Source organism: Panulirus ornatus, chromosome 19 (genome assembly GCF_036320965.1).
Source record: "Panulirus ornatus isolate Po-2019 chromosome 19, ASM3632096v1, whole genome shotgun sequence".
NCBI lineage: Eukaryota > Metazoa > Arthropoda > Malacostraca > Decapoda > Palinuridae > Panulirus > Panulirus ornatus.
The window spans coordinates 68,932,957-68,951,584 of NC_092242.1; positions in this window are offsets into that span (position 1 = coordinate 68,932,957).

Sequence of the window (18,628 nt, forward strand, 5' to 3'; positions counted from 1 at the left end):
GGCAAGCTTCATGTATCAGTTATAACGCTGGCCGTGGGCTAGATTTTTCATCAGTACCGATAATTAAAATGTATTTATGCAGGAACAAAAATCAGAAAAGCCTCTCTGTTGAAAAAAAAAAAATACAATTCGTAAAAATGCAATTTAACAAAAAATGTGTTTCATGCTCTCAATTTCCGTGTTCACCTCAACTTCCTTAAGTGAAAGGACTTTATGCCAAAATACGTAAACACTGCATATTTCTTTACTTCAGTTTGCGTAGCTGGAACACGATGTATTTTTCCAGGAGTCTGTCACTTCCAGAAAACATCTATTACTTCTACAAGTGAAAGCAAGATAAATAATACTTTGAAGTGTTTAATGAACTGAACAGAACTGATAAACATAGTGTAATATTCGTCTGTAGGAGCCTTACTGAATGTAAATGAGTAATGTGTATGTTCAAAGAAATACCGAAATTAGTATAGAAATTACAAACTGTGTAAGAGGCGTGGTCAAAAGGTCTCAATTTATTCCTGTGGCCTGGGCCTCACGTGTCCTCTCAGAGGGCCTGGTTAACCTGTACAGGCCCCAGCGACACATACCTGCCTAACGACACAGAGCCCGAGTGAAGCGTGATGACCTGAGAAGTATGTTCGAGTTCTGACTTACTAATGTGCGAAGTGAACAATTTGTTGAATATTTCCTTATCCACATACTTGAGGGCTGTTCTAATATTTGCCAGCAGCAAGTCTTATACATAGATCAACGAGAGTAAACGAGTCCCAGAATAGACCCCCTGATGTGTTCCACTGGTGACCTACACCCATTCCGAAATGGCTCCGCTGACATGCATCCTTCATTTCCTTTCAACCAGACAATCTCCTCCCCAATAAAGGACTCCATCCACTGATAGAAAGATAGATATATAGATGAAGAGGTTAGATATTTCTTTATTTTACAGAAAGGAGGAATTCTACGTTAAAATTTTTAAAAACACAGGAGTTTTGATTTACGAAAGTGTCTTCCCTTCGCAGATTCTCAAATATTTGCAAATGCATTCACTTCGTATGTTCATTAACCCAAGTTTTGTTGCGTGTGCTTTCCTTTGTCTTTCGCCTCCTGAATAACTAAGGCAATACCGAGATGTTAAACCAGGAGAGAATTGAAGATACAGCCTAGTGTCTCCTCTTGTAAAATGAACTCAATCTGGATTATCCAATTACCTCGTGGAAAAGACATACAGAAGCAAGACTTTCTATCGCCCTTTTTTTTTTATTAATTCACAAACATGAAGAATCTGCTGTCCTCCAGCTCCTGCCAGGCAATATCAACACCGTCGATTATGAAAGTTTCTGAAGTCACAGAAAGTGTGGAAAACTCTCTCTCTCTCTCTCTCTCTCTCTCTCTCTCTCTCTCTCTCTCTCTCTCTCTCTCTCTCTCTCTTTTGTTGTAACAACATATTTTCGCTCGCAACTTAACTTCGCAAATGGAACACGGGCAAAAGTTTGCAGAATTGTTGAAAACAAAGCGGGAGCTGCCATTAAGTCGTGCTTAATATCTGAAGGAGTCCAGGGAGCGTCACTCCTGCCAGGGGGCCGCTGCCTGAAGGAAGGGGGAAGAGGGGGGGGAGGGGAGGGGGTCTTTATTGAGACCTCGGAGCGTCAGGTGGAGCGCCTTAGGTGAACGGAGCGTCTGTGTCAAGCTTAATGGGTGACGTGGTGGGTGATTAATGATGGAAGATGTGTCGGAGCAGTGAAGAATAGAAGCGTCAAGAGAGTGTGTGTGTGTGTGTGTGTGTGTGTGTGTGTGTGAGAGAGAGAGAGAGAGAGAGAGAGAGAGAGAGAGAGAGAGAGAGAGGGGGGGGGGAGGTGAGGTGAATAGCTTCTATTTTCTGTATGATGTATTGGAGTGTTGGGTGGAGAAATTGCTTTAGATGTAGTGGTAAGGTAAAGAATCTCCATGTCAGGTAAGGGAGAAGATGACTTTACATGTCTTTTATTACGTGATATCGCTCGGGAACTTTTGTGTAAGACGAGTGTTTTTTTTTTTCTTTGCGAAGATCTGGTGGATGCTTTGGGGTCACATGTTGGGGGATAGTTTGTGGACAGTCAAGAAAAACGTGAAAACAAACTTACGTCAAAAAACGAGAGAGAGAAAAAAATTGGTTGATGATTTATGGACAGCCAAAGTACCAAAGTTTTGCAGGATATATATTACAGACAGATGTGGAGTGCTGGAGGAGAAGTCAAATGAGGGATTTGTACGTGAGAGAAGTGAGAAATTGGACTGAAATCGTTTAAAACGATGTGGATGAGACAAAATAGTTTAAACGTGGAGAGTTCAGGATGAGAGGAATAATATGCTCAGTATACAGAGTTAACCCCATGAGAACGATGATATCATCCTTCAGTATGATATGGTCTGGTGTCTGACCTGAGCTTTAAGTGAGGTCAGGTCAAAGATTTGGCTATCATGCCCAAGGGTTGTGCTGTTGTAGTTAAGGCTCGTATCGTCGTGCTCTGGACACCAAAGTAATACTTTAAATCACACAAAGAACTGGAGAAATAATGGCGTTTTTTTAAGAGAGTAATATCAACAATATCAAGTGTATATTCCCTTGTTCATGATAATCAGTGGAGGTACAAGAACATCCCACGCACTCTACGTACTCTGCTTGACAATAAAAGTCGGACACGGATGAAAGTCCTGAGGATGTACACCGCTGGTGGTAAACGTTAGAAACATAATGTGAGGGACGACTGGTGCAACGTTTGGTCGCTCACTGTAACCTGGACATGTAAAGAAGGTGACTAATTTACACACGTTTACTGTTGGTGAAACACCCCTGGCTAGCAGATGAGTCGTGAGAAAAAAGGAAAAAAAGATAATCTGAAAAACATTTCATAATTGTCCTGACGCCGAGATTTAAATCAAAACTTTACTGAAATTTCACAACAGTAAATGTTTACGTGGAATAAGAACAAGCGGCTGCTATAGCAAAACCACTCTATTTGCTCACAAATGAAAATAGGATACACACACATCAGCGACTTAGACTAAAACTATTGAGAATAGTCAGAGAAGGAATAGTTCAAGAAAAAATAAGTGATGCAATCCACCAATTAACTCATTATCATTAATTCACTTTAACAATTCACCTTAACACGTCGCTATTGATTGACTGATTTGACCCCTTGCTCACAGGACACGCTGGGTCACCGCATACAACAAGGCCGACGAGGGAGAGCAATGGAGAATTAGCAAGCAGGAAAGCCTATTGAACACATCTCCCCAGAGGACTCACAGGTACAGTGCAGCACGTGAGGTGCTCTCTCCCTTCCAGGTACTAAAAGGCCAGGGAGCTTGGTGGAGGCAGGTAACAAAGGGAGAGAGAGAGAGAGAGAGAGAGAGAGAGAGAGAGAGAGAGAGAGAGAGAGAGAGAGAGAGAGAGAGAGATGAAATGTAGTCTTATCTCTTAGATGTATTTTCTGTGAAGTTCACACCCTCTCTTCTATTTGCATGAAAATCTCATTTAGAAGACAGAAGTGGTCATGGGCTCTGAGGCGGCAGCACCAGTGATGAACCTGGTGATGAATGAGAGACGAGACGTCTCTACCAGAGTCAGACCAGACGAAGGTTACAGTGGACGTAGTGATGAGTCAAGAGGTTGGACGACTCTATCTTCACCCAGGCCATGTGGCTGATGCATGTGGTCATGAGGGTACCGGCAGCTTCAAGGTTGGACCTCGTCCATTACCAGGGAAATGATGGTCACCTTTGAAGTGAGGATTTTCCTGGACAATATTGTGTGCCTTTTCATTCACTGATGACGACACCACCACCGCAACCTCACGCAGGCGGAGTCCGGTAGTGGCCGGAGATGAGTACATCCACAGACAGATGCGTGTCAAGTGCCACACCATAACCTGCGCAGACAGTCATCAACATCTCGATGATTATCATCAACATGACCACCATCATCAATTACCATCATCCCCATCACCACCACCACCACGCGTACTGACCTCACCATCACCACTACCACCACAACGCGTACTGACCTCACCATCACCATCACCATCACCACCACCACACGTACTGACCTCACCATCACCACCACATCATTCCTCGGTGTCACCACCGCGACACGAACCGGACCATCTTCACGACAACGACCAAAATCTCGAAATCATCTCCACAACCACTGTCCTCCCGACCCTCCGTCGTCATCATCAATGTCAAATCCTCCACCACAACCACGATGACCACTGCTTAAACTGCGACCATTATCTTATGACAACCACCATTCGAACTTCTTGCCACCACATCATACATAACCATCATCACCACCATCAGCAAAACCCAAGGTACTTAACGAAATAACCACACATTACTTATACATGCTTTTACCACTTCCTGAAGTAACCCCACATCTCCCAGCATCATCATTAGCCTGTACACTGCCACGCACACCATCACCATCACAAGGACAGATCTCACCATCAGTACAAGCTAGCACCACCACTCACCATCTCTTGTCATCAGCTTTACTTATTTCATCCCTTCGTTTCTCCCGTTGGTTGATGACGAGAAAATTACATCTCAGGATTTACATACGCTCCCAGCGATTGCTCCACCGCTGCCATTTCACCTCAGAGTGCGCCTGCCCTGCGGCCCTCTCTCTCCAAGTCAGGGAGCGCGTGTGTGTGTGTGTGTGTGTGTGTGTGTGTGTGTTGCAATAGACACGTCAAGACACGATTCCATTCTGGCTGACGGAGACACAGGGGCCTCCTCCCTGACCATGGGAGAAACAATATGATTCGGGCAGTACCAATGTGTGGTCAGTTTTAGTGCAGGTGTTTGGTAGATCACCTTCTATCACTGATATTCCTTAAGGTCTTCCTCCTTCATCTTTCACCGTCTGTAATATATGGTTTACTCTGATGTTGGAATCTGTGTTGATTCTACTAGATTAAATACAATTTTCTCCTTCAAATACAGCTTGACGAGGTCTGTAAACCTGCAAGGAATCACCAGTTTTCAGCTTCTTTGGTCCTGGAAGGACTCTTGTTTCCAGGACTGGATGAATGTCCGTTAAAGTCTGGCAGAATTATGAGGACAGCAAGAGAACAGACACTCCCCCTCTGAGTCTGGTTGTGATTCATTTTCAGTTTACTGTGCACCCCATGCTCATCCTGCGAGCGGTAGCGCAAAAAGATCACAGGGTCACAGAGGGTACACACGTCATCCACACAACCAAGCTGCCACTGTTGGTATCACCAATTTTCACAATTTCTGCCAAATCCATCGGAAGTTGGTGTCGGGGGCTCGTCTCTGTCCCCATGGGTCCAATCTGGAATCGAGATTCGTTCGTTGAATATCAATTTTTCTTTCCTTCTTTCATCGAACCACAACACATCTGACGCAAGAAATGTACATGTCTGGGTCACAAGATCATTAACCACTCAATCATGCTAACCGGCAAAAAAGAAAAAATAAGAGTGCAGGTCAGCTTAGTACCTTAATTCTTGCTTCGTCCTACATTTAACTCGTCCTACTGAACCTGTCCAGAGTAATTACCAATTATAAGGCCGGGAATTATTTAAAATTCTAGCCAAATCTAAATCAGAAATGACTCAGTGTCTAATAAAAATGTAAATGAAACTTGATTCTGGAGTTAAGTTTAATTTCAATGCAAGAAAACTGACTTTGAAAGCAGTTTGACACACATCACCAACAATCAATATACAGGAAAGCGAAATTACGAACCGAAGTTCAAAAGTCGGGGAGGAAGACGAACTGGAGACAAAGGGTAAAAATATGTAGGAACGGAGACTAATTACGGCTGTCGAGGTATTAACAGGCCGAGCGTCCCCTCACCTGTTGTCAGCTTTTCCCACTGGTTCTCGGGGGATCGGCTTAATTAACACGGAAACATAAAAGGTATCACAGGACGCTTCGTTCTCCCGTATCAATCGATAATCTCAGCCAAGGTGTAGGGGTGTTTGGTCGACAAGTGCCGCCTTGGACGACCACGACCAACCCTGCGTTTGCTTCCCGCAACACCACCCACCGACCTCTCTCGTCTTCCATTCCATAACCCCGGGTACTACAAGGTCGCCTCATTTTACGAGATACTGTGTACTTGGGATTGCTGGTCCAACGCCTATATGCACAGCGCTTGATGGTCTGTGTACTTGGCAAGCAATTTCTGTTTGCCTATTGGACCTGAAGGGAGCAGGTATGCATTTTGGGATATGAGGTACACTGAGACGATTATTGGGTTTGGTAGCTTACAAGGCTTTGAAGGAGCGCGGGAAGACGTGGTGAAGGGAGAGCACTGACGAAGGAGAGACACAGACAGGGAATATGCAAATGGAGAGAGAGAGAGAGAGAGAGAGAGAGAGAGAGAGAGAGAGAGAGAGAGAGAGAGAGAGAGAGAGAGAGAGATTCGCAACACACACTGAATACCAACCGTCTGACAACATTATGACCTGCCTCGAAGTTTGGGACAGGCTCATAATATTCCCCTCAATTTCGAGTCATTACAACAAGTATAAAATAATAGGACTAAACTCACCTGCCAGACACTGTTGCCAAAAAGCTATTTCGGGACATATATTACTTTATCATCTGCAAAATTCGTCCTCCAAATTGACTCGAAAATCATCTAATAAATTCTCGTTGGCTATCAGAATTCCATCAGAATTCTGGTGGTGACGTCCCCGAGGTCCGTGTTCCTGGTCGGGAATTACCGGGAGTCAGATTAATACTGGGACAGGCCGCGACAGTGGCCCTGTTATTACAGTTAATGGTAGGCGTGAGCTGCTGGCTGGAGGGCTGGGTGGCTGGAGGGCTGAGTGGCTGTAGGACTGGAGGGCTGGATGGTTGGTTGGAGGGCTGGTTCGAGGGTTGACTTGCTGGAAGGTTGGCTAGTTACCTGGTTGGATGGTTGGGGGATGGCTGACAAAAGAGTTGATTGGTTGGTTGGAGGGTTGACTGACTGGAGGGTTGGTTGGCTGGTTGGAAGGCTGACTGTAGGGCTGGTTGGAAGGTTGGCTGGTTGGAGGGATGGCTTACTTCAGGGGTGTTAGGGTTTGGGTAAACCGGCTCAAGGCTTGCTGATTCTACTTTAACTAGATCCAGGCTTACTGCCTCTGGCTGGCTAGCTGGCTGGCTTACGACTGACTGACTCTTGGTTGACTGACTCTGGCTGATTGCCTTTAGGCTGACTAGCTCTAGTCAGACTTGATACAGGATATCAGTCTGTGGGCTGGCCACCAGTGGGCTGTTTGGTTAAGCTGATTAGCGGTGGTCGGAAGTACACTAATATGCTGACTGTCGGCTGGTTCGTTTTCTTAACAACCCTAGAGTCTGGGAGCAGTGCCTGTAGTTTGATTGGCTCTGGGATGTCTTGCAAGCTCTGGGCAAGCAATCAGGCTGCTTGGCTGGATGGTCTGGGTAGCTGTGTACTCTTTGGACTGTCTTTATTGCGTCTGAACTGTTTTGCAAGTCTGCTTCGGGATGCCTCGAACTTCACCCGTCTAGGTGATGAATGATTCGTTCTGAGGCTGGTTGACTGGTGGGTTGTATGGCTAGTATCTCAGAACCAAAATGTATTTCTTCACAGTATCATCTGCAACACTACAACAGCTCATGTACTCCAGCAGGGAAGGACTTATCAGATAGCTTAACTGCAATGATCACGTCTAGTAACACAGAGACTGATGGATTTTAAATATTAACGAACCCTGTCAACAAAGCAGCAAATTAACGAGAATATTTGATGACAGAGGCTGGGGTAATACCGGCTGCTGGGAATAAAGTGCTATATGAATGCGTGACGATGATGGTGGTGATGATGACTCGACCTGATGAATATAAACCATGAGCCCAACAACACCTCACGAAGTACAAAGAAATGTTTGCACGTCTTCCCTGTGGCACATCTGTTGTGTCAAGAAAGACATTACATATGTAAAACTATGTGTGTGTGAGTGCGTGTGTGTGTGTGTGTGTGTGTGTGTGTGTGTGTGTGTGTACGCCCACACGTCTCTATATTCCACTAATTAAGTCCAATCGTCAATTAAGCTTTTTTATCAGAAAGGGAAAAAATTCTTTATTCACTTCTTTGTTACTGAAGTAGCATCAGCATAATGAAAGTCTATGTTTGTACGAGAATAAAAGTATATGGGAGGAAATCCCACTTATTCTGGGATTACGTAATCGAAGGATTAGGTCTAGGGATATGGGAGGAAATCCCACTTATGCTTGCATTACGTAATCGAAGGACTCTGTATAAAGGGAAGCAGGATCCTCATATCCGATCCACGACATGTAGGACAAGGGATGAGGAGTGAAGGATCCCTCCTCCTCCTCCTCCTTCCCTCCGCTTTGAGACTGCCGCACCGCATGAGGTAGGGAGGGGCAAGCCGCCCCCTGTCTCTCCTGTGGGATGATGTCTCCCCCATCCCCCCGCCATCCTAGTACAGCAGAACTAACTCCCGGGGTCTTAGGGGAAAAGGGAACACCACTCTCCCTCCTCCTCATTTTTGACTCCGTCGGAGTTGGGAGATATAAGGGAGGCCATGCCCGAGGGAGTTGGGGCGTTGTCCCTCTTCCCCCACTTCAGGGACTGCGTGGCTGGGGTGCGTTTAGGGGTGCCCTTGTGTTCATGGATTTTGAGGTTAGCGTAGCGGCCACCAGGGAGAGACAGAGGCTATGAGTTACATGATTTCTTCAGCTGACGAAACTAAGTGCATTTACGGTCTTCACGCACGTTGCATCCTGACGATTTCCATGTGTATTACACAAGAGTAGCCCCACAGGAGAGAAAGTCCCAGTGTATCGTGGTGTCAACACTGGTGTTCCATCTCTGGGTTTCACAGGTTTGCAGTGCCCACACACGACAGCGGTGATACTAGGTAGTTCTCTCCCCTTAGTATCGTAAATCGTGAGTGCGTCTAGTATTCTCCCTGTGCCTCGATCATTATCTCTCTCTCTCTCTCTCTCTCTCTCTCTCTCTCTCTCTCTCTCTCTCTCTCTCTCTCTCTCTCTATTTTTCATTATGATGACGTCTGAATTTCTCCTCATCGAGGATCGTGCCCTTATCAGCAATCCTCTGTGAGACTTTGATGTTTGATTGTAGATCTTTAAGAGTCATCGACACAGGAGATGCTTATTCTCACATTCTGTTGTCGTCCATAAAAATATAAGAGTGTAAATTCACTCTGTCTTATCGGTAGGAGAAATGAGGAAGTCGAAACGAAAAATATCTGGGGAGCAAGTATTAGACCCTGAGGCTTCATAGTTTTTAAACAGATGAAGTTCTAGATTTCATTTAATTAACTGCTTATTCTCTAGGATCATTTTGCCAGAAGAGATGAAACTGAGGATTCATTGCACTTTTTCGGCCATTTCTTACTGAGCAGTTTCATGATGATATCAGTCAAAGGCGTTTACCAAGTACGTTGATTTACACCAGTGTTGTGTTTACCTTAGAAAGGCAACGTGTAGAACACTTGTGTTCAGTTATTGACGACATCTCTACCTTCTCCTGTCATTTCTTCTAAAACCGCTGACTCATATATTATAATGTTTTTCATGATTTTCCATTTCTTCAATGTCTTTCCTGTAATGCGCGAATAAATGGCTTAAGTCACAATACCAAAACTCCAGCGGAAATTATATATAAATGGATTTGTACGAAGTCCTGCATGACTGGTCGGTCTGATCTGGTCTTTGAGGATAAAGATCTGAAGTGTTATTATTCGCGCTTCTTTTAATATTGCGTTCTGGACTTTTCATCTGGTAAATCATTTATCATTCACAATCATTTACTTTCCAGTGCCAGTTGTAGTTCTATGAAAGCTTCGGTCGACTTAACCCACGGTCAACTATTTCTTGCGGCTGTTTCACTAATTCTTGCTTTTTCGACAGTGGCTGGACTGGCGTAGATGATACAAGGGATACAAGTGTCTGTCGCTGCTTGTCTTCAGTTATATGCCTTTGGAAGTGGGGAAATCGCCTTGCCCTACACATAAGACAGTAACTAACCTACCCTAATGTAACAACAGGTAGTATCCAGAGGACGTCTCAGTACACACCTGAGCTGAAACGTCACAAAAGTATTTCTTGAGGATCTCAGTCATAATATCATCTCTCAAAACTAACCTTTACACAGCTCTGAATTATATAAACATTGACATGATGTTCTGGTGAAAGATTAAGATATCCCTCCACAATCAGCAGCACAGATGTCATGAACTCCTTTGGAGTAAAAACTTCCTCGATAAAGTTTTTATCCTTTTCGCCCATTGAAATTGATACAACTGGTTTTACGTTTACCAATAATTCATCATTTTCCTTTGCAGGATAGAAAACGTTGGCCCCTGGAGTGATACACTTCAGGAAAATAATTTCGTGTCGAGCAAGAAGGCTATGTCGGCAGTATGCACGGTAAGTAGAGAGGAAAATGGCGGAGTCAGTCATGATACCACTGAAAAATGCCATCCGCCGTTCAGGTTGTGGTGGCCAGGAAGAAAAGGCGAAGTGGAAATGAGGGAGAGAATGTAGTAGCCAAGAAACGAAAGAGTGGTGGTGGTGGTGATGGTGGTGAGGGAGGGTGTGGTTCCCAGGGAGTAAGGGAGTAGTGACGATGAGGGAGGGTGTGGTAGCAGCGTAGGAAGACGTTGTGGTGGTGGTAAGGGAGGGTGTGGTAGCCCTCCGCAAGAGAGAGCAGACAAGGTCCTAAATCTGTCAGTTCCAACAATGTCATTCAAGATGGAATGTGTAGAATATGAAACTGTTTCGTATTTCTGATCTTGAAATCTCTTTACTTTCAATGTCCTTTGAAAATCTTGTGAAATTTGGGCCTTAGGTCAACTTCCTCGTGTGTGTGTGTGTATATATATATATATATATATATATATATATATATATATATAATCATGAAACAGAATCTCCATGTTAGGCGATGGTCACAGTCTCTGTTAGACATAGCCCGGAGCTCAACGTGGGCAGACGGTCCCTTCCTGGAAAAATGTAGCCAGTATGTGTGTGTGTGTGTGTGTGTGTGTGTGTGTGTGTGTGTGTGTGTGTGTGTGTGTGTCCTTCCTGGAACAGGTAGCCTGGAGCTATCTGCAGCCACCACCATCACCCTACCTCCCTCAGGTAGGTCACTAGACTCCATATCGCTATAACAGTAACAAGAAAATCTTTCAAAAATAAACTTCTTGTTGTGACACCGTCGACATAAAAATGAAGAAGACAAGAAAATTTTACCATGCAGCCACTTTGTCTACTGGGAAAACAAATTGGTTTGGCAAAGACAATAGTCTTATATTACCTACATAATATTCAACTTCTAGTTAAGTTAGAAAATAATATATATATCTATATATATATATATATATATATATATATATATATATATATATATATATATATATATATATACTTTATAATGAGAATGTACGAAAGTTCTCAAAATACTATACTAAAATAACCTCAACCAAATCCGCATCAGCAAAGAATGTGAGAAACACATTCCTTGGCGCTAAACGACACAACTAACTCTTTATATGGAATCAAATATAATCTATGAACCGAATGTGTCAGACGAGGAGAAATGAACAGTCTTGTAAGGTCACGTCAACTGAAGCCTCATCGGTAATTTTAAACTCCAATATCGACCGACTAAAACTTAATATCAGTAGCAACAGACGGGATCTACAATGCAATTTCGGCGACCGGCCGCTTTGATGTCCAGCGTCAGAGAGAGAGAGAGAGAGAGAGAGAGAGAGAGAGAGAGAGAGAGAGAGAGAGAGACAGTTGGGGGGTTGGGGGCTAGGCAGATGGTGCAGGCAGACGGAGCGTAAGAAAGGTAAAGGTAGGAGAGAGATACAGAACCGGGAACATTATATACAGAGAGAGAGAGAGAGAGAGAGAGAGAGAGAGAGAGAGAGAGAGTAGGCAGAGGTGTGGACAGAGTGAGAGAAGGCATATTCATTTAGTCGAGTGTGACGTCATGTGGTGTCATTACCTAACTACCAAATATATAGTTCGAGGGAGGGAGTTCTACACTCATGAGGCCACCCTCATCTCTTGAAGTTTCACTACTACCACACGACTTTTTGGAACTTTTTGTTTGCTGTCAGAATTCATTTCATCACACAACTCATTCCATGTATCTAATACTCTCGTGCTAGAAAAGTACTTCTTTACGTCTCATCTAACAAAAGTCTAGTTTAATTTCGTGCTCTAGTCTCTGGTTGGTCTGTCTTTGCACCTTTCGAAGAATTGTTCACCGTTGACTTCATTAAACTGGTTTAGTAACTTGAAAGGTTGTGATCAAGTCACCCCTTACTCTTCTCTCTTCCATGGTGGACACATTTATCGTCTCCATCATCTCACTCTAACTTAGCCCTGTTCATTCAGGTACCAATCTTTGCTGTCCTCCTCTGGACCTTCTCTTTTAGTTCTTCATGCTTCTTTCAGCGTAGCGACCAAATTTGAGAAGCACATTCTAGCCCTGGCCTAACATACGTTCTGAATATTTCGAAGTCAACGTACTTCAGGTGATTCAAACATTTTCCAGAAAACATTTGGTTTCTTTTAACATATCTTGTAAGTTGGAGTCCTTGCCACAGGTTAGGTACAGCGTCAACTCATGAGTCGCTCTTATACACTGACTCCGTCAGCTTTCTTCCTACTTGTTATTATTCACATCGAGGCTTTCTTTCGGTACATCCCATCCTCAGTGTTTTACACCAATTTGGATTGAGTTTCAACAGCCATGTACTATGGTAGCTTCGGAACCTTTTTAGGTCGACCTGCTGACGTCGTCAAACCGATATAAAAACTGCAACGTTATGATCAAGTCTCCCATTACTCTTTCGTTTCCATACTGGACAATCTACTAGCCTCTAACCTTTCGCTGTAACTCATCCTTTAACCTCACGCTGTAACTCATCCTTTAACCTCTCGCTGTAACTCATTTCTCTTTATAACCACTGTACCTATATGTAACCTTAACTCTGACGTTTGTCTGTTTGATCTTTGAGCTTCGTGAAGTGCAGCAACCAGAGTCGTGGGGCAGGTTCTAGTTTTGGCCTAAGATACGAAATTGTGTGTGTGTGTGTGTGTGTGTGTGTGTGTGCTTAAAGGTCTTCAGCCTCCATAAGCTGGTATTGCCCTCTGGTATAATCCTCCCTGAGTCTTGCTTTGTTGATTTAACGTCGTCCATTGTTGACCTCGTCAACAGTTATATAGCCCTTTGAGTTTACCGGCCCAGAGTTGCTTTTGATAAAAGCTTCTGGACTAATGTTTTTCTTCTGCTGGGACAAGAAATGTATTTCATTCTCAAACCTCGAATCTTTCAACTGAGACGTTTGCTGGGCAGATTAAAAAGACACCGACCATCGTCGTTCTTTTTCCTCACTTCCATCTCAAGTTTCTGATGGACTCTAACGATCTCCTGATTAACAAGACGAGGTTCGATACAGATACTGAATTAGGTTCTTCCCAAAAGTTTAATAAGTTTACAGTTTCAACCCAAGGCTTCGAGATCTCGTCCGACGATGGTTGGAGTGGCTGGACGCGGACGGACGGACCAAGCCGACTGGAAGGGCGGAAAAAACGACCGAGCGACGGCGACCTCGAGGACTGACCACCGCCCGGACGAGGTCAACCCGACAGCACCGTCCTCCCTCGAACGATGAAGGAGACGGGGATATATATATATATATATATATATATATATATATATATATATATATATATATATATATATATATATATATATAACGTACGGGGGAGAGAGGAAGGATGAAGAAGAGTTTTCTCGATCTTTCTCTGTATGAAGGGTGGAGAGAGAGAGAGAGAGAGAGAGAGAGAGAGAGAGAGAGAGAGAGAGAGAGAGAGAGAGAGAGAGACAAAAATTTTCCCCCCTCGCCATTTTCGCCCGTTGCTTAAACCGGTCGGCAGAGCTGACTGGCAAGCAATTGCTTGTGAGAGAGTGTATTTGACAATCATTAACGAATCACATGTCAGTCGAACGTTAGGTATGCCAATTACAGCAGTAATTGATTTTCCAGCAGGTGACTGGAGCACTGACTTATTGTGCACTGGAAAGTGAAGGGATTAACCAGTAAGCTCTCGATAGTTCCTCCAGGAAATGTACACTGGAACCACCACTGGAAAACAAAAGAACTGGAATGGAGGTGTTTGTGTTCGATTAGCCAAATGAGCGATATGAGCTGTGCACTAATACGCTTATTTTTCCCCCAAAGGATATGATGTGTGTGTCTTCAGTCTTGTATCCTGATGAAAAGCTTAGTTGGATATTTGTTTGAGAGAGATTTTTACCGGTTTAGTATTATAGAGTTTTTGCTGATGATAATAATAATAATAATAATAATAATAATAATAATAATAATAATAATAATAATGATAATAATAATGATAATAATAATAATAATAATGATAATTCTATCACAGTTACTGGACAAACGTTTACATAAAAATAAAATGTATAGACCACTGATAACATGACCTCCATTCGTGATAAAACACACACACACACACACACACACACACACACACACACACACTGATAATGAGGCAGCACGGGCCCCTCATGTGGTCGGGCCCGCATGGTTTCGAATCCTGGGCGCGCCAGTCGGCCCATACCAAAGTGTTTTTCCTCCTCTTGAGGTCCGGTCGACAAATGGGTACCTGGCTTAGCCTGGTGTGTGTGTGTGCGTGTGAGTGTGTGTGTGTGTGCGTGTGTGTGTGTGTGTGTGTGTGTGTGTGTGTGTGTGTGTGTGTGTGTGAGCTCATGTTAATAAAGACATGGTTAAGAAATGGGGCAATACGAGTGCGAAACTCTCTCCACTTAACACAAAATAGTAATCACAAACATACACGGAAACATAGTGAAAGACTGAGAGTGTAGGATCCCCCAAAACCTCATTCAGTAAACTGGAAAAAAGAAGGTGTGGACTAGACAGAATAACACACAGGAGAGAAATAGACAAGGATAGTAGAGAAGGGGGGTGAAGCAAAGAGAGAGATGACAAGACGAAAATGGGAGACGGGTTAAAGTGAGAAGAAAGATAAGGGTAGGACCTGAAATGGGAACAGGTGAAGGGTTTGAACAAGATCAAAAGATAGCTGAAGATAAAACAAGCTAGAGGGTTGAAGGAAGAGATGAAAGGAAACGAAGAGGATGTGTACACAGACAGATGCACTGATAAGGGGTAAGAACATACATATACACATACATACATGCATACAAATGGATATAACGAGAGAAGCGAGTAAAGAAAAGCAAGAAGAGCGAGAGGGTGAGGAAGGTGGGTAGCAATGTGATACACAGTGTCGACAGCAGTGAACTGTGACCACAGCTGGAGAAGTTTGAGGTCACACCCATTGGTTACGGGGTCACTGCTTTCTGGAAGACTGAACTCGTACTTCTGTACTGCTGTGCTCCACCCCCACTTTACTTTGCTTCGATCACTTACTTCGTCGTATTCTTACATAATTCTGTCATTCTTTAAATAAACTTGAAAATACATAAATCATTGCGCAGTTTATGGAAATTATTTTTCCCCCTCGAAAACACTTTTTTTTTCTAGGCAATGCTACCCATCCTGTCAGCGACAGGAGCGAAAGAGAATACAGAGTTCACTCATGGCCCATGACCTGAGCAAAATAATACACATATATCTTTATAGAACTGAGTCAAAAGACCTTGAAAAATACATCTTTTCTCTTAACAAGACAGGAAATGAAGAAGCCAAAAGAAAAAAACATTACACCACCAATAAATTGACGAACGCAAATGACTTCGAGCCAATGGCCTACAGACAGTAATGTCTTACCCACCTCCAAACAGGGAATGCTAGAAACGCCACAAAGATAAGCCACACGGACAGTGAGGGTAAATACTTTCTTACATTTAGCATTAATACCTGAAGATGGTGTTGAAAGATACGGTTGGTGGACAGAGTAGTTTGATGATAACGGACAGCCTTAATGACCCTGGCAGGCGATAGACCTACAAGCCCAGTCAACTAAGTGCCACAGAGTGGAGGAGCTGCGGCAATTGGAGAGCAGGTCTGACGCTTGTACCAACAGATGCTCACTTAGTTGTAGCTTCTTACTTTTGGGTGTGGGTGTACTCTAACCTGAATGAGACACCAGTGTATATAAAGCACATAGACAGTCCCCTCCAGTGTTAACACAGCGACACACTCAGGTGGACTTTGGAAAGTGGACGATGAAAGGAACAGGAGGACCTGTCGAGGCCACAGGAGCCCAGGATGTTGCAAGGGTCTTCGACAATACTCCTCAGGTGGCTCCTCTGGTTGTCTTACTGCTTTACAGGGATGTGAACTGCCACAGTGGCGTTTACCAGATGTAAAGAATAATCCCTGAGAACTCATGGGAGCATATGACACTAAAACAAAAACTACCTGACGTTTTTCTAATTAACAATATATGAACTTCTCATAACATTAAAGAATTCATGTTTTCAATGTGCAAATTCTTTTTTCTTAATGATATTCGAACATAAATAACACACATTCGAGCACAAATATCAATGTTTCCACCTGATGCATGAGGCACAAAATAAGACATCCATCAGATTGTAAGATATGGATCTCGACGCAAGTAACTTTTACTCAGTTTGTAGCAAACAACAGCAACAGATGATGTACAGGTAGCGGCGAGCGCGGATCATCCAGGTCTCTGCTTTAAACTGGAAATTAAATCCATAATGCCACTAGATCAGGATCAGTAAAGATCCGGATTCGTTCCTGTGTTAACAGTTGTTTCTGTGTGAACAGGCTAATCATATCCATGTTCCCTCAGCTTTAACGTGAACAAACGGAGTATATTATCGAAATTCTATGTGATCTATGGAAACAGACAAAATCCCACACTCCCTGAAAATAAAAAGCACAACAAAACCGAATTCTGTGGTTCTTGTAGCTCAGACCACTCGCCCTGATGTTTGTTCAAGGGGAAACCATGAGAGGCAAGCCTCCTTACACCTGTTCCTGTTCACCCAGCTGTAAAAATATAGTGAACCAGCTGAAGGTCGATTGTTGTGGCCTCACTCTGTAGCTGGGAAGGGAGGAGAGGAAGGGACAGCACATGGAGAGAGGGGGATATAAAAAAGTAAATTAAAAAATCAGGCATAAAAATATCATGGGGGTGAGCTTAGTCCACTGGGGACGTTCGGGCTAAACTCTCTCTCTCTCTCTCTCTCTCTCTCTCTCTCTCTCTCTCTCTCTCTCTCTCTCTCTCTCTCTCTCTCTCTGATTCCCAGCGGCCAGGGCTGACTATTTGATCCAGCTCGAGTTTATTTATTAGCGAATTCGGAATGGGTACTGATGACCGCCCAGAGGGGCAGGAGCACCACAGCCCATTTGAAGCAGGGGACTGATGAAGGGAGAGAACTGTGCGACGATCAACCCGTTCCATCATAATCCTGTACACGTCACGACCAAGTGGAATATGACTTGCCCGTTGAGCACTTTACACTTATACGTTTTGGTTTAGATCCACAAGGATTTCTCCGTCCATCTTTTTTATTTAATCTTTGCTGAGACGGCACGGGTAAGTGAAGGTCCTAATCAAGGCCATCTTATTTACGCTGTATATAACGTTCTCGAGTGACCCAACTTAGTATATTTAGTGATGAACTCTGTATTCCTACCTCGTTTAATACTGTTCCTCTATATTTCCCAAACTGTAAGTTTTTCTATATTTGTTTCTATATTTTGTATTAAGATTGTACCTCACACTACCCTTCACGATATTGTTTAAGTACCTTCCCTTCTTTGTTATGTGCTATGTACTGTGGGGTTTGTGCTATGTACTTGGGGTTTTCCAGTGGTTCTTACATACATTTTGTTTGCGTTATACTTTTCATATCCAAGTTTTCAGACGCAATTTTTCTCTATTCTGTTTATACCTAATGGTGCCTAGGTGAAGGCCAAAGTTAGATTGAATTAAAATGGATAATTTTGGATAACTGGCGTACCGACTGCCACAACCAGGATTCGAACCAGTGCGCGTTTAGTGTTGATTTCTTCTACCTGATGCTCGAGTAACTGTAAACTCTCCACTGGCACATTTTCTGTACATAGTTTACTGATGTCAGTTATCAGAGAAAACTCGAATTTTGCTGAGTATTGAGGGTGAGTCTGCTGAGAAACTTAACATTGCTTCTCCTGATTTAGCTCTGCTAATGGCTTCATCCCACGCTTAAGTAACTGACGTGCAACTAGGAATCATAACCTGATGCTCTCTCTCTCTCTCTCTCTCTCTCTCTCTCTCTCTCTCTCTCTCTCTCTCTCTCTCTCTCTCTCTCTTATTTCTGTCCGATGATGACTTCCTTCCTCAGTACACCACGCAGACGATCATCCACTGGTATATATTTAACCTTGGCAGCGTGGTGCCTGGTGATGCCAACGGAAAATAACGTCACAAGTAACGTTCCTCAGTAATCGTGACCACTTAGTACCACTGGCACGTCCAATAGATCGTGTCACTTCTCGAAGAATGGAGAGTAAATATTCCGATATTCTATTTCCATTCCGCATGTGTGGTGTACAATAGTTCCATATACTAC